This window comes from Natator depressus, chromosome 3 (assembly GCF_965152275.1).
Source record: "Natator depressus isolate rNatDep1 chromosome 3, rNatDep2.hap1, whole genome shotgun sequence".
In the NCBI taxonomy this organism is placed as follows: Eukaryota; Metazoa; Chordata; order Testudines; family Cheloniidae; genus Natator; species Natator depressus.
The window spans coordinates 12459514-12473777 of NC_134236.1; the positions used below are offsets into that span (position 1 = coordinate 12459514).

At 47.9% G+C, this 14264-nt stretch overlaps 1 protein-coding gene across 1 annotated transcript in view; it reads left to right on the forward strand.

Moving 5' to 3' along the window:
* The window catches only part of GATA4 (GATA binding protein 4), a 40285-nt gene that overhangs the window by 11854 nt on the left and 14167 nt on the right, over positions 1 to 14264 (forward strand). The gene's annotated exons all lie outside the window — the stretch shown is intronic.

The window sequence follows — 14264 nt, forward strand, 5'->3', positions numbered from 1 at the left end:
AAAAGAATTAGAAAAAACAAAGAGATATATATATAGGCTAGAGACTGACCTGAGTTGTCCTGGGCTGTTTTCTGAATTCCTTCCTTTAAAGATATTCACCATTGTAACAGAAACTAGAATCTGGCTCAATAAGTGCATAATGATCCTGCAGGCCTGACATGGGTGCCTCGCTGAGGTCAATAAGATTTTTCACTTGAGCAAGGATTCGTCAGCTGAGTAAGTGTTGCAGGGTTGGACCCTTAGAGAGATACCGTCAAGGGGTTGAAGCCCCAAGAGTGTGTTTCATAAAACAAACAACAAAGAAAGGTAAGCTCCATCTCAATGGTTTTAAGATCTTTGCATAGAAACTTTCCCCTGTAGGGGTTGGAAGCCGATCAGCAAGAGGGTCACTTTGGTGAAACTCATGAAAAAATCCCTGGCTAGTTGCATTGTCCAAGCTGAGCAGGAGACAAGAAAGGAAAGAAATGGCACACACGGTGAAAAGGGAATTCAGTTTCCAGCAATGTAAGGGGTCATTAGTGACAGAGGCCAATCACTTTCTGCGTCCGGACAATACGATTTGCCTCACAACAGCGTCATTTTGGTAATGGAATAATATAGAAAGAATACAACCGTCGTAATTCTCATTACTTATCAGATCTTCCATCCAGAGATTTCAGAGTGCTATTTTACACACATGAACCCTGATTTTGCAAAGTTTTAAAATACATGCTTATCTTTACGCATTGTGAATAATCCCATTAAACTCAATGGGCGAAATCAAGTCAATGGCAAAACTCCTATTGACTTCAGTGGGGCTAAAATTTCACCCGGGGGGGGGTACGACTCATTGTGCATAAATCTAAGCACATGCTTAATTATGTCTTTGCAGGATCAGGGCAAACAGTTAAAAAGCCGTTAAATATGTGTGGGTCCAACCAGTGGTTTGGGACCAGATCTGGCTTGCTTTACTCACGTGCGTAGTCCCAGTGATGTTCTAATAATGATGATGAGATACACCAGCCAGTTGCGTAGTAACTGGAGCCTGAGTCTGCTTGACCTGATGGTGTCTGCAGACACTGGGAGAAGCCCTTAGTACTGCCTGGAGACAGGGGTGCGTGTGCTCAGAGAGGGAGTAGGTCATATGATTACTTGGTTTACAGTCCCCAAAGGACTCTGTATGCGACCCCTGTGCTGAATTCTAGAGGTAAGAGTGGAAGGAGTAATAGTCACAGCAGGGGAGAGCATAACATGCAAGGGGCACAATGGGCCTGGTTCTCACTTACTCTAGGGTCCCTTGATGCCACTCTGTTAGAGTAAAGGAGCCACACAGTGGGTGCAAACAGCCCTCCCTCCCCAACAATCCTCACCGGGCAGAAGGCCTCCCCTGCTCTGAGAGAGCTGGCACAAAGGCTGCCAGCTTGGGTGTGGGCAGACACACCCACTAGCGGGGCTTGAGCTGGCACATTAAGAATAGCACTGTGGCTGGCTTGGGCAGCAGCTCGGGCTCTCATGCCAACCCGGCTCCCAAGGTGCGAGCTCTGCTGGCTAGCCTGAGTCCATGCTGGAGCTGCAACGTCCACACTGCTCTTTTCAGTACCCTAGCTCGAGCGTGACTAGTCTGAGTCTGTCCATCCAGGCTGGGAAGCTCGCTCTCAGCTGCCGTGTAGATGTACCCAGGCAGTTAGAGCAGCCCTGAGGCTGCTCTGACTTACACTGGGACCAAGGCAGGCCCCTGCACAGTCCCAGAATACAGGGAGTGCAGATGTAATTTTAAAGCCACCTTTCCCTCTTCCCTTCATCCCTGCCCAAGTGCAGGAACTGAGGAACTGAGCCTCAGGACGGATATATTTAGAAGGGCCCTCAGCCATATAGATAACAGTGTGAATAGGGTCAGTGATAATATGCTAGGAGTTCCCGGCAAGGTCATTCCTGGGGGTTCCCCAACCCTTCAGCTCTATTGGCCTCATGAGTCCCTTCAATCTTTTCCTCCCCTCCTTTCTGTTTGTACTCGCCCATCTCTCTGAGGCCTGAAATGGCTGGAGGGGAGTTAGCAGATCCTCCCTCTTCACCCCACCCCAGAGAGCAGAACTATCCAGCTAATCTAATCACAGATTGGCAACAGCCCTTTCCGGGGACACTGCAGAGTATGGCCCGTGAAGGCTGGGAGTCAGTGGGGCAGCCAAGGAAATCACTGGTGGTGCCCCGACTTTCTTTCTTTCTTTCTTTCTTTCTTTCTTTCTTTCTTTCTTTCTTTCTTTCTTCCCCTCCCTGACAGTTTCGACACACTTGCAAAGTGGTGTAGGACCTACCTGTTTACCTAGGTACTAATAGCCATGGGGTCTGAGCTCTTCTGTGATCTCTCCCATCTTTCTTTTGCCCCGTCCCCTTGCCCTGTCTGTGTCAGGAGTGGCTCTGTTCGCAGCACTATGTCTTGGTTTGGCGCCATGGACCACACCTCGCCCCGCGTGACCACAGGAGCTGGTGCCTGGCTTATAGAATCAGGGCATTTAGGATGATACAGTCACAGACCGTACAGAGGAAAAACACCCAACAAGCCGAAGTTTGGTCTTGTGGTTAAGACACTGTGCTGGGACTCCGGAGGTCTGGATTTCTTTCCTGGACTGTGCTGCAGACTCCCTGTCTGACCTTGGGCAAGTCTCTTAACCTCTTTGTGCCACAGTTCCTCATCTGTAGAGGTCGTGTGCCCGCTAATGATCCCTCAGGGCCACTGACAGCTGGCAGAGTTTAGAACAGCCGTAAGGCGGCTCTAGATTCCTCTGGGGATGAGGCCGGCACTGAACTGGCCCAGTGATCAAGGGGCTGTAAATGCCTCCATTGTGCATCCCTCCACAAAGCTGCACCCAGCACATCTGCTGACTGTGTAACTTGGTACACAGGATGACTCGAGCAATAGTTTGACTGTGGGAAGGTGTGGAGGCCTCTTTGGCTAGGAGACAAATGTATAAAGGGTTGGCAACCTGTAGGAAGATGAAGGCTGTTTTTGCCCTCAGATCCCAACAGGGGGTGCGGTCGCCTGGTTGAGGGAGTGGGAGGAGCTAGCTAATCCCATTCTCCCTTTCTATTTCAAATGGAATGTGGATGCTCTTTTGTGCTGCCTTATTCGTTACAATTTCCCGTTCCTGGGTGCCTTTTTCAGGGTGAAATCCCGCTCCCCTTTCCCCCTCCCCACCAGGCAGAGGGCTAGCATGGGGCCTACGCACTACTGAAATCCTACTTAAGCCTCTAAACAGGATGTAACCATGAGCAGTGCGTAGGCCTTGAACTGGCTGTTAGCACCGGGGTGGATTTAATCCATAGCATCTTAATTCCTTTGTAAAGGAATAATGCATAGCACCCCTCACTCAGTGATCCCAGCTTCAAATGATTTGTCCAAGCTTGTTCCTGGGTCGAGGAACACAGCACCAGAGAGTATTAGAAATCCCACATTTCCTGGCCATCACTCTCTGTACCTCTCACTGCAGATTGGGGTCTTAGGCATTGTTTTGCTGTTTCACCCCGACCTTAAATCTCTGGACCAAATGACACTTAAGCCGAGGGGAACCTCTGACAGCCCATTTCCATTTATAACATGGACATAATTCAGGGAGGAAAATGGTGCCAATGTTGTTTCCTGTCAGATGGAAGAAAACCATTTCTAGGAACATTGCTGTGAAGCTCACCCCTGCACTCTGATGTCATGGCTCTGACCCCATTTCCTGCGCAGGTCCTGGCAAAGCAGCAATCAGCTTAATCCAGGATTTGTTTGAAAAGCGTGTAAACCTGCAAAATACGTCGTATTGGCTGCAAGGATCCTACATGCGTAACAGATTAAGGATCATCCATATAAATAATAAAGATGAAGCTAAATCTATGAGCAGGTTCAGAAACGTCTAGAAAAGTGTTGTAGGTTACGTCTCCACTACCACTTATGTCGGTATAACTTATGTCGCTCAGGGGTGTGAATTGGCCAGCCCCCGAGTGATGTAAATTACACTAACCTAAGCGCCGGTGTGGACAGCGCTCTCCCGCCGACATAGCTTCTGCTGCTCATTGGGGGAGGATTAATTAAGTCAACAGGAGAGCTCTCTCCTGTCGGCTTAGAGTGGCTACACTAAAGAGCTTATAGCGGCATACCTGCATCGGTGCAGCTGCACTGCTGTAAGATCGCTAGTGTAGACATGGCCTTGAGGGTAGGGTGTTCCCCAGGACATAGAACTGGGGTTGTAAACGTGGAGAAGGATTGATACAGCAGTTACTTGTACACTTAGGACCGTATCTTTCACTGATGTAAATTAGCATCGCGCCATTGTCGGCGGTGTATTTATTTCAGAATCTGGCCCTTAGCTGCTTTCCATTTCCTGTCCAGGTAGAGCAAGAAACCTTCATCTGACCATAATTAGCCCTGGAGCCAAGCCGTGAAGTTCAGGTCCAGATCCAAACACAGCCAAAGCTCATAAGGGTTTGGATCTGGTGACCCAGTGCAGGAACTAGGGACTATTCCAAAGTACTGACCTCTTAGGTTTGTAACCATGGTCGATTCCACGACAATGGTGCCAGCATTTACCCATGACTGCAACTTATGCACGTGAGTAGTCTCACTGAGGGGGGCAGTGGGGCTACTCGCCCATGTCAAATTGCTCATCTGCGTTTGGCCGGGTCTGCACTAGAAAATAGAACCAGCACGGCTGTGTTGACTAGGAATGTGAACAAATTAACCCCTCGCCGACATAGCAGCGTCGGCAAAAAGCCCCAGAGCAGACGCAGTCATACCAGCCAAAATAGTCCCTTTGCTGATACAGTTTATTCCATTTGGGGAACTGGTTTGAGCTAGACTGGCCACAGCACTCTTTTGCTGGTATAAACTGCGTCTCCACTCGGCAGATTTGCCAGTATAGCCCTACCGGTTTATCATTCCTGGCAAGCGTAGGCAAGGCCTAAGTGTTAGCAGGAGCGACACCCAAAGTGGTAACACCTGGTCCCTTCCTCCCCCACGCCTTCCCCAAGAGACCCTCCCAAAGAGCACTGCATTCGGAGGAAAGCACCCACGCGCCTTCGCCCCTGACATCGGCAGCTGTGCAGTTTTGCCCAGAATGCCCTGCTGGGAGCACAGCAGGTGTAGACGGTCCTGGTGGGGGAAATGCTGCGGGGCAGCCATGCCCCCGCACGCGTGAGCAAGGCGAACTGGTTGGACCCCTGTCACCAATATGGGACGTGGGAGAGCCATGCTCACGTCCCTGCTCTGCAGGCAGCAGAGCGAGCTGCGATGAAGAACTCTGCTCCAAATCCGGGCAGGCAGGGACGTCCGGCTGGGTCGCCTTCAGGCTGGTGCCCTCACCGCTGAGCTAACACGCAATTGCTGAAAGGGAGGGTTAAACCTTGAAAGTTGCTGCAAAATGGACTTGTCGTCCTCCAACCTGCGCTAGCTGTAACCGCTCTGGATACGGTGTTTTAAAAGAGCTCCAGTGTTTGGGGCGTTCCACCCACTAATTGTCTCTTCACACTTCTCTGTCTACATGGATCCATCTCCACAGCATCTGAGCACATGGGCGGTGCCTCGGACAGGCTGGGGGAGGCTGGCTGCCTCTCGGCGTGGCCCCACCCATGCTCCTCCCCGAAGTCCCCTCCTGCTTGCCCTTCGCCCCAGCCCAGGCAGGCTGCTCTTTAGGGAGGCGTGCTGCGGCTGGGGCTAGGATGGCCGGGACTTGGGCTGGCTGGGGCAACCCGTTGCTGGGGGATGGGGGTAGAGGCTGCCCGCCCTGTGCTTGGGGAGACTGGGGGCACTGAGGCTGGGGGAGGGGGGCAATACGTCGCCCTCCCACCCAGTGCTCCAGGGCGGGGGAGGAGGCGGGTCCTCGGGGGGCAGGGCTGGCCGGGGCCTAGCCTCCCGCAACCAGTGGTTCACCCACTGCCCATGTCTGAGCCCCTCACGGACATTAGTTTATTTTCACAACACTGCTGCAAGACCAGAGGAGTGCTAGTATCCCCATATTACAGGAGCGGGGGGAAACTGAGTCACAGAGAGATTTAAATGACTTACCTGTTAGCAGAAAGGCTCTGGTAGAACCAGACATTGAACTAATGTCTCCTGAATCCCAAACCATCCTGCCCTCTTTAGCACACCATTTTGCAAGCAGATTTCAATGATCTAATCCCCATCACTTGATTGAGTGCTTCATCCTCCATTTTCTGTTGCACCGTGGCAATGTCCAGTATTGAAAAGAAGTGTGTGTGTGTGTGTGTGTGTGTGTGTGTGTGTACCATTGCCCTCTTCTGGATGTAATCAGTACTGCTCACGGGTGTGTTTGCAGATAAAGGTCAGGTTGCAAAGATCTGTGCTTTGTGGAGCTGGGGATCCAAGTTTTAGGCCGTGAAGTTCAGCATAAGAACTGTGAAGCTTTAGGTAGCCACAGATTTGCTGTAGCATGTGATACTGAGTGAAACAGTGATTTTAAAAAAGCCTCTTATAAAGTGATTTAATGTTAGAACCAGATCATAGTCTGAATATTTTATAAGCAAATATGTAGGTTCTTTTTCTTCTTATCAGACCGAATAAGTCACATGCCAGAGTCTGGGTCAGACATATTTCCAACGCAAATGAGTGAAATGACAAAAAAACACAACATATTTTCAGGACAGAGGTTCAAACATTTTTTTAAAAATCGTTTGTAACAAGTCCTTACACATGCGATTAAATCCCCAGATATTGACAGGGATTCTAATTGACAAGGAACACCACTCTGCAACTGGATCTGCTCGCTCAGACCCCAGGCAGGCCGACTGCAGAACGAGGACAATGTTCATGTTTGCTAACAATTTTTCAAAACAAAACAAATGGGGCAATAAATCCATGTGATATATTTATAACTATTCCCTTGCTATTCCGAGAACAGCACACAGGCCCGGGGATCACGTATGTTCCATTTATGCTCACAAAAGCATGATGCCCGGGTGTGAATTGTCAAAGTGCCATCGACTACACAAAGTAAATACATGGAAACAATGGAGAAAAATGTTACTTTCTTGAGTCGCTTTCAGTTCTAATCGCTTTAGGGGCACTTTTTCAAATGGAAATGGGATTTTCAAATTGACAGCGGCCCTTTAAAAATAAATCCTCGGGACATTTCTGTTGGTCATAAGTCTTGCTGAATCGTATTTTGTGGGTTGCCTGTGGCCCTTTAAATGTTAAAGAAAATAAAATCTAAACAGAAAAGAGTGGAGGAAGGAGGGTGGGAATGGAGTCTGATCAGCCCTGTTCTGCTGCCTTCATTCCTACTTAAAACAAAATAATCCTACCACCATGTTCTACTTCCCAGCTCAGAGCTGTGCTGCGGCATTGCTAGAGCAAGTCTGCTCGTAACATTACAGAAATCCCCCTGCTTTCCTATCGGTGAATTCTCCAGCATTACAAGAGCTCCTGGCTTTCCCACCTATCCTCTGGTGTGCTCCGCAGCTCAGCTCTGTAGCATTAGAGGGATGACCAATGCTTCCAACTTCTTGTGATTTTTATCATGTGACCCATGCTATTTGGTGTTTTTTCTTTAAGCCCCAGCTCCTGGAGTCATGTGATTACGTGAGACTCTCAGCTCTTATGGCAAGAAACAAAGTGAGCCTTGAGCCCTTGTGGTTGCAGTGAAAAGCTTGAAAACATGAACCCAAAGGTTCAGACGCAAGAAGGCAAATATAAAGAACTCCAAATGTATTAGTTTTTAAAAAAAATAATCATGATTTTTAAGCTAATCATGATTTGTGGGGCATGGCTCATAATTTTTGAATGCGATCCTGGAGTTTGCCTGCTTTCCCGGCTGTCCCTGTGCTCTGCTCCCCAGCTCACATCTCATCTGCTGTGTGGCGGGAGTCCCCTGCCTTTCTTAATTCCCATGCGGAGTATTCTGGGTCTGCTTTTAAAGCCAATGTGCACTTGTGCAAAGTGAGACTCCTCTAAGAGTCCATCTGGGATGCGTATACACGAGTGTGCCGCTCTCACCTCTTATCATAACAAATTGGTTTAGGAAAGGCAGTTTCTCTGGGGGAAGAACTGCTCTCACGCTCTGTTTAAAGCCGGTAAGTGCCCGGCTGGGCGTGACGGATGGTGTCTCCTTTGTGGAGGTGCTTCAGTGAACGGACAAGACACTTTTTTAGGGGGAAATGTTGATATTAAATTTCCCTCCATCTGTAAACAAAACTCCAGGGCTGTATTAATGGAAACCCATTTCCACTGGGCAAATCAAAGGGGGTGAAGATAACAGGCAGAAGGGGAGGGTAAGAGCTGTCAGAGTTGAATAAACTGCCTCAAGTATGTCCCATCCAAAATAATACAGTGAGGCTCTTTGTCCCCCTCTAGTGGCTGGCCCAAATATAGTAGCTTATAAATCTCCTACTGCGTTTGAGCTAATGGACCTTTTCTCTCTCTCTCAGGTTCTTGTATTACTACACTATCTGAGCACCTCACGATCTTTAACACAGTTATAGATGTGTTGTTATCTCCATTGTACTGATGGGGAAACCGATGATTTACACAGAGACTAAGTCACTTGCCCAAGGTCACACAGGAAGTGTGTGGTGGAACACAGCATTGAATCCCAGGTCCTGGGCTAGTCTCACTAGCCACCCCTGGCTCTGGTTCTTTAGCTCACGCTTTTAGATCCAGAGATGTCCTGTTCAATCCCCAAAGACAACCCCTTCAAGGCCCAAAATGAAGGTTTTTTAAACTTAAAAGAAACAAAAGGATTGGTTTGGGAATGATTGTAACATTGGACAGGAATATGTAGCTTCCTGGATTATTATTTGTCTCTATTTCAAAGAAGTCCTTCCTTTAAATGGTAATAGTCCACCACAATAAAATATACACCTGTGCAGTGTATTCCTTGATGGGAATTCAAAGTCCTCAGCACCAGTCAGGTTCAGTCCCAAGTCAGACCTAACACAATGGCCAAAGAGCAAAGGAAGGGGTTCAGGTGTAACGGATGATGATGATGATGCAGTGGAGGTGCTGAGTCAGGGAGGCGGGTGGTGGAAGCAGTGAGTTCTGAGGGGAGAGGGAGGCCATTCCAGTCAGAGGCTTCTGCGTTTGTTTCCCACATAAATGGTAGCCCGAACCCTTTCCTGGCAAACATAATCCCCTCCCAAGCTGCCACTTGCTGTGCCTGGCTCTGGGCAGGGCGTAAATCTCCACAGAAGGACCTGGCGTGAAGGGTAATAAAGAGGTCACATTATGGACCCATAAATCTTCGCCGTCCAGCGGCTCCGTGAAAGGGAAATTGTTGCCCTGAGTGTGACTGGAGGAGCCCTTCCCTCTGCTCCCATTGTTCTGGCTCCCTGCGGGAGCTGTTCAGGCAATTTGCTGCCTGAATAAATGTTTCCTTTCCAGGCTGCTAGTACAAGGTTGGGGGGAAGAATAAGTGTCAAAAGGGCTCATAATGACTGGATTTAAAGCCATGGAAGCACTTACTCAGGCGCCTTCCACAGGGAGCCTCCAGAGGCTGACGCTACTTAATCTTCGTTATTAATGAAAAGGCAAAACTGAATGAGCAGAACACTGGAAAAACCAAACCAGACCAAATCCGTGTGGCTCTGCGACCGTGGTGTCCTGGCGAACCTGGCTGTCCAGTCAGCGAGCACAGGCTCTTAGCATGGTGAATAGGCTTTTCTCTGGCACACAGTAGTGTCTGAGCAGATCTCTCCAACGCCGATGGCAACCTCCTCACAAGCAGCCCTGCTAGGAGTGGAGGTATTATCCCCTTTGGGGAGGGGGCGGGCATTGAGGCAGAAAGAGATGAAGGCCCAACTTCACAGAGGGCTTCATATAGCTCATCAGGCCAGAAGGGAGCATTATGATCATCGAGTCTGACCTGCTGCAGAGCACAGAACAAAGGACTCCATCCAGCCTTTCTTCCAATGTCCCTGAGCAGAGCAAGAGGAGCACTGGGAGGAACTGAGAGCAGAGATGAGGCCGAGGGCGCTGTCACAGTACGTAGGGCCTGGAGGGGAAGGAGACAAAGCTTTGTTCAATGTGATAAGAACCGGGAAGCCAGTGAAGAGCTCCCGCGGAGGGAAGGGGTAAGAAGGCTGGAGTCGTGAAGAAGTTTGGTGCTCGTAGATTCATGGATTGTTATGGGCAGAAGGGTCCATTATGTTATCCAGCCTGTCCACAGTACAACACAAGCCAGAGAACTCCCCACAGTCGTTCCTGCATCAAGCTCAGCTGGATGTGGTTGAGCTAGGCCTTGTTTGTAAAGACATCCATTCTCTTGCCTTCTAATTCACCACTATAGAGACGATAAAGGGACAGTGCCAAAGACTAAACTACACATATCAGAGCTCAAGACTCCTGTTCTACTCAGTTTATATTGTGTGAAGAAGTCCTCCTAGGGAGCATTCCTGTTAAAAGGATTTCAGCAACATAAAGTATGCCCTGGAGAAGAAGGAGGCTCTCTTCCTCATGAGGAACATTAGCAGTCTCTCCTCAGACAGGTCTGTAGTGCTGTATGAGATTGTGATGAGATTATACCTTGCAAACTTCATCTTCAATTCCTGGCTCCGCATTTCCTCCATCATGGGCAGTGTGATCTTGTCACACTCACCTTGGAGATCAGCATGCTGGGGATATTATTGCTGATAGAGACATCTGCATGCCCCCAAAGCAGCTGGGTAATATTAATGGTCTGATTTTCAAAAGTAACAAACATCTGCAACTGCCATTAAAGTCACTAGGAGCTATGGATGATCAGCATTCTGAGACACCGAAACGATGGATTTAGAGCTGAATGGGAAATGGTTTGGGATTTTTTCTCCCCGAGGAAGATTTAGATCAAAACATGTTTGTCAAAATTTTCAGTGGAAAATTTCAATTTTTCATCAAACTGAAAATCTCCAAAATGAACCTATTCAGCCAAAAATTGATGGAAACTGAAAATGTTTTGGTTTTCTGATGAGAAATTGAATTCTTTTGTGGCGAGCAGACAGGAGGGAATGAAAAACTCCAGTGGGGGGAAAAGAAAGGTGGAAAAACAGATAGGCATGGGTGGAATGAGAAATGAATACAGAGAAGATGGGGACTAGGAAGGGGGAGAATCTAGTGAAAAGAAGTTTCCCAAGTTGTGCCTGACAACAGACCTCAGGCCGATAGTAATCAGGGACACTTGACTGTAGACCTGGGTGGAAAATGTTGTTTTTTTTCCTCCAGAAAATTCTGTAAAAAATTATTAAAAAAATATTTGTTGTCAAAGATTTTAGCAGAAAATGTTGACTTTTTCTCAGAAAACCAAAACCCTGAAAATTTGGTTTTCAGCCAGTTTCTCCTCCCCCGCCCCCCTCCCCCCGAGTTTTGGCTGAAAACAAACAAACAAACAAATAAACAAACAAAAAAAGTCCTCGGACAAAATCTTTTTGACTTTTGGCCAAAAACTTTCAATTTTTTGGTTAAAAAATAATTAATAACTTCTAGGACAGCAGACACTTCCCACGCACATTTTCATTGTGTTGAAAACATAAGTTTTCCACTGGAAAAAATTTTGAGTTTCAATTTTAGTCCAGCCTGATTTTACCAATTGTTTTTTTGGAGTGTGGTGAAAATGTATTACTGAAACTTGTTTTCAAAGCAAATTGGCCTTTTGACAAAATAAAAGTTTGGGTGCAAATATTTTAATGTCTTTTGAAAATTTTGGGGCTTTCATTGAAACCCCCCCAAAAATCAGAGGACATTTTTTATTTGTTCATTGAAATTTTTGATTTTGTTCAGATTTTTCACAGGAAGGACTCATTTCCTAACCAGCTGCGCTAGTGCCTTTCCTTTTCAAATGACACTTTTTGATCTGTGGTTTGGTTGAGACTCAAATAATTGTAAGGAGACAAGGAAGGCATTATAATCACAATATTGCCAGCATGGGCAGGAATGAGGAAGGCGTTATAATCACAATATTGCCAGGATGGGCAGTAATGGTGTCCCTAGCCTCTGTTTGCCAGAAGCTGGGAATGGGTGACAGGGAATGGGTCACTTGATGATGACCCTGTTCTGTTCATTCCCTCTGGGGCACCTGGCATTGGCCACTGTCGGCAGACAGGATACTGGGCTAGATGGACCTTTGGTCTGACCCAGGATGGCCGTTCTTATGTTCTGATGGCTACCCTGTGCATTCCAGAATCATGAGTCAGGCCTAGAAAATGATGAGATTGGCATAAAAATCAGGATGGTTTTTAAAAAATAAAAGATGCCTCTTTTTCTCTGTCTTCTGCTTTCTGGGCCTTTACGTGCATTTGCTTCACAGTTTCAAGCTATTCTGCACAAGCCTGTGGGTTAGAACCTTTTTGTTTTTTTTCCAAAGGACTGATGAGATTCTTAGCTAATAACATGTCTCCAGGAGTTGGGGATTGAAATAAAACACCAAATTTCACAAGACTCAACATGAAATTGCAAAATCCGTAAGGCTCTCAGGCGTCCAAAGCCTACTGAAATCCCCGGAACGACATCTGTTGATCTTCATGTGCTTTGGATCAGGTCTTTACGGCAAAATCTCATTTGCCCCTGACTTCAGTGTAGACGCTGCAACGGGGATCTGCAGTGAAAGGAGTCGGGACACCAACGAATCCGCTGTGGGCGTGGAGTGGGAAACAGGTTCCCCTGATCAAAACTGTTTGTCTCAATGGGCTTGTCTCTGAGCTGTCTGTGGAGAGATCTGTTAGGGTCCCAGAGATCACGCTGCTATAACAAAGCCCGGGTCGCATGGCAAGGTTCCTAGGATCTGCGGTACAGTGTTGAACAGGCCACTTCTTCAGCAGCTTCTGTTTGGCATGGCCTAAGCCTAAACAGCTTCCAAAAATTTGCTTTTATCAACACTGGCCTGGCCGTTATGTATATTCTGTCCCCATACTGTGGTACACACCATGTAACGTGTTTCGGCCTGAGAAACCCGAGAAGGCTGACACCTCCAAGGGTGGCTGAGATGTGTGTTGCAAACCCAGGAGACACTGAGCTGCACTGTTTCCCCCCCCCCCCCCCCCGTCTCCTTTGTTTGTTATCTTTCTTTCGTGGCGCAAGGAACAAATGCTGCATCTGCATTCTACGGGCTCTACGTTGTTTCTGTGTTTAGACTGAGAGCCAAGCAATCTTGTTCCTTCAGTTATAATCGGGGACGTGAGTCTGCAGGAATGATTTTGTAACAACTCCCCCACCCCTCGTGTCGTCAGCTGGGGCTGCACCAAAGCAGTGTTAAAGAGGATAGTCCGCTCGCTGAAGGAGTAACTCCGCAAACTGACAGCGGTCGTAGGCTGTTATCCTCTGTCTGGGTTAACATCAGGGATGCGTTGCAGTCTCTGAGGTTTAGATATTTATGGCCCACGGATGCTCACATCAGGTGTTCTCATTTTACCGAGCCAAAGGGAATTGCGCTGAGTTTGTCCATGATTTCAATGGAATTGCACCTCTTTATGCTGAGGATGGGTTTGCACTGTTTCTTGTTATCTGCACATGTACCTCTCTAGTTCCCCTCTATGCCTGATCCAAGGACAGGGGGACCAGACGTCTCAATATTACGAGGACTGTCCTGATTAGGGGCTTTGTCTTATATGCAACTATGTCCCTCCATTCCCCCCAAAAAGTGCCCTGATTTTTCACACTTGCTATTTGTGACTCTATCCAAGGATGAGTTTCAGAGTAGTCCTGGGTCTGTTAGACCCACTAGCTGCAAAGCCGTCTTTTGAGCTCGAGCTGAATTTAACTCTGGAGAGCTCTGTTCAAATGGCAGCACATGCCCACTGGTGTAACCGCTGTAATCGTGGTCCGCTGTAGAGATTGAACTGGGGGGACTTCATTCTGGAGCTGAAAGCTTTGGTCTCTTGAGCTCGCACTAAAGAGCTCTGACAGATGCTGCTCCTCTGTGGATCAGGCCCAGAGTGGAAGGTGCAACACACGTAGCCCAGCAGTGCAAGCTCACCCTGCGATCTGAAAATCAGGGTGTGATCCATCTCTTACTCCATTATCAGAGCGATGATGTTATGCATGAAGCATGTAGCTGCCAAGGCAGAATAGAGTCCAGCTTACTCTCCCGTAGCTGTCTTAGGGCTGCAGTGCTTGAGGAAGAGTCTCTTTAGCATCTCCAAATTCCCAGGAACGTATTTTGTAAGCAGATGTCATGGGCCAGATTTGTCCATGCGTGTACTTCTGTGAAACTGGCTAAAAAGCGCCCTGTGCAGTACGCTGGCGGAATGCATGTGATCATGTCGCCCTCTAGTGGCTCACCCCAGTCACGCTAGCAGCCTGCTCTTTTCTTGTCCCTGGAGAAGGTCTC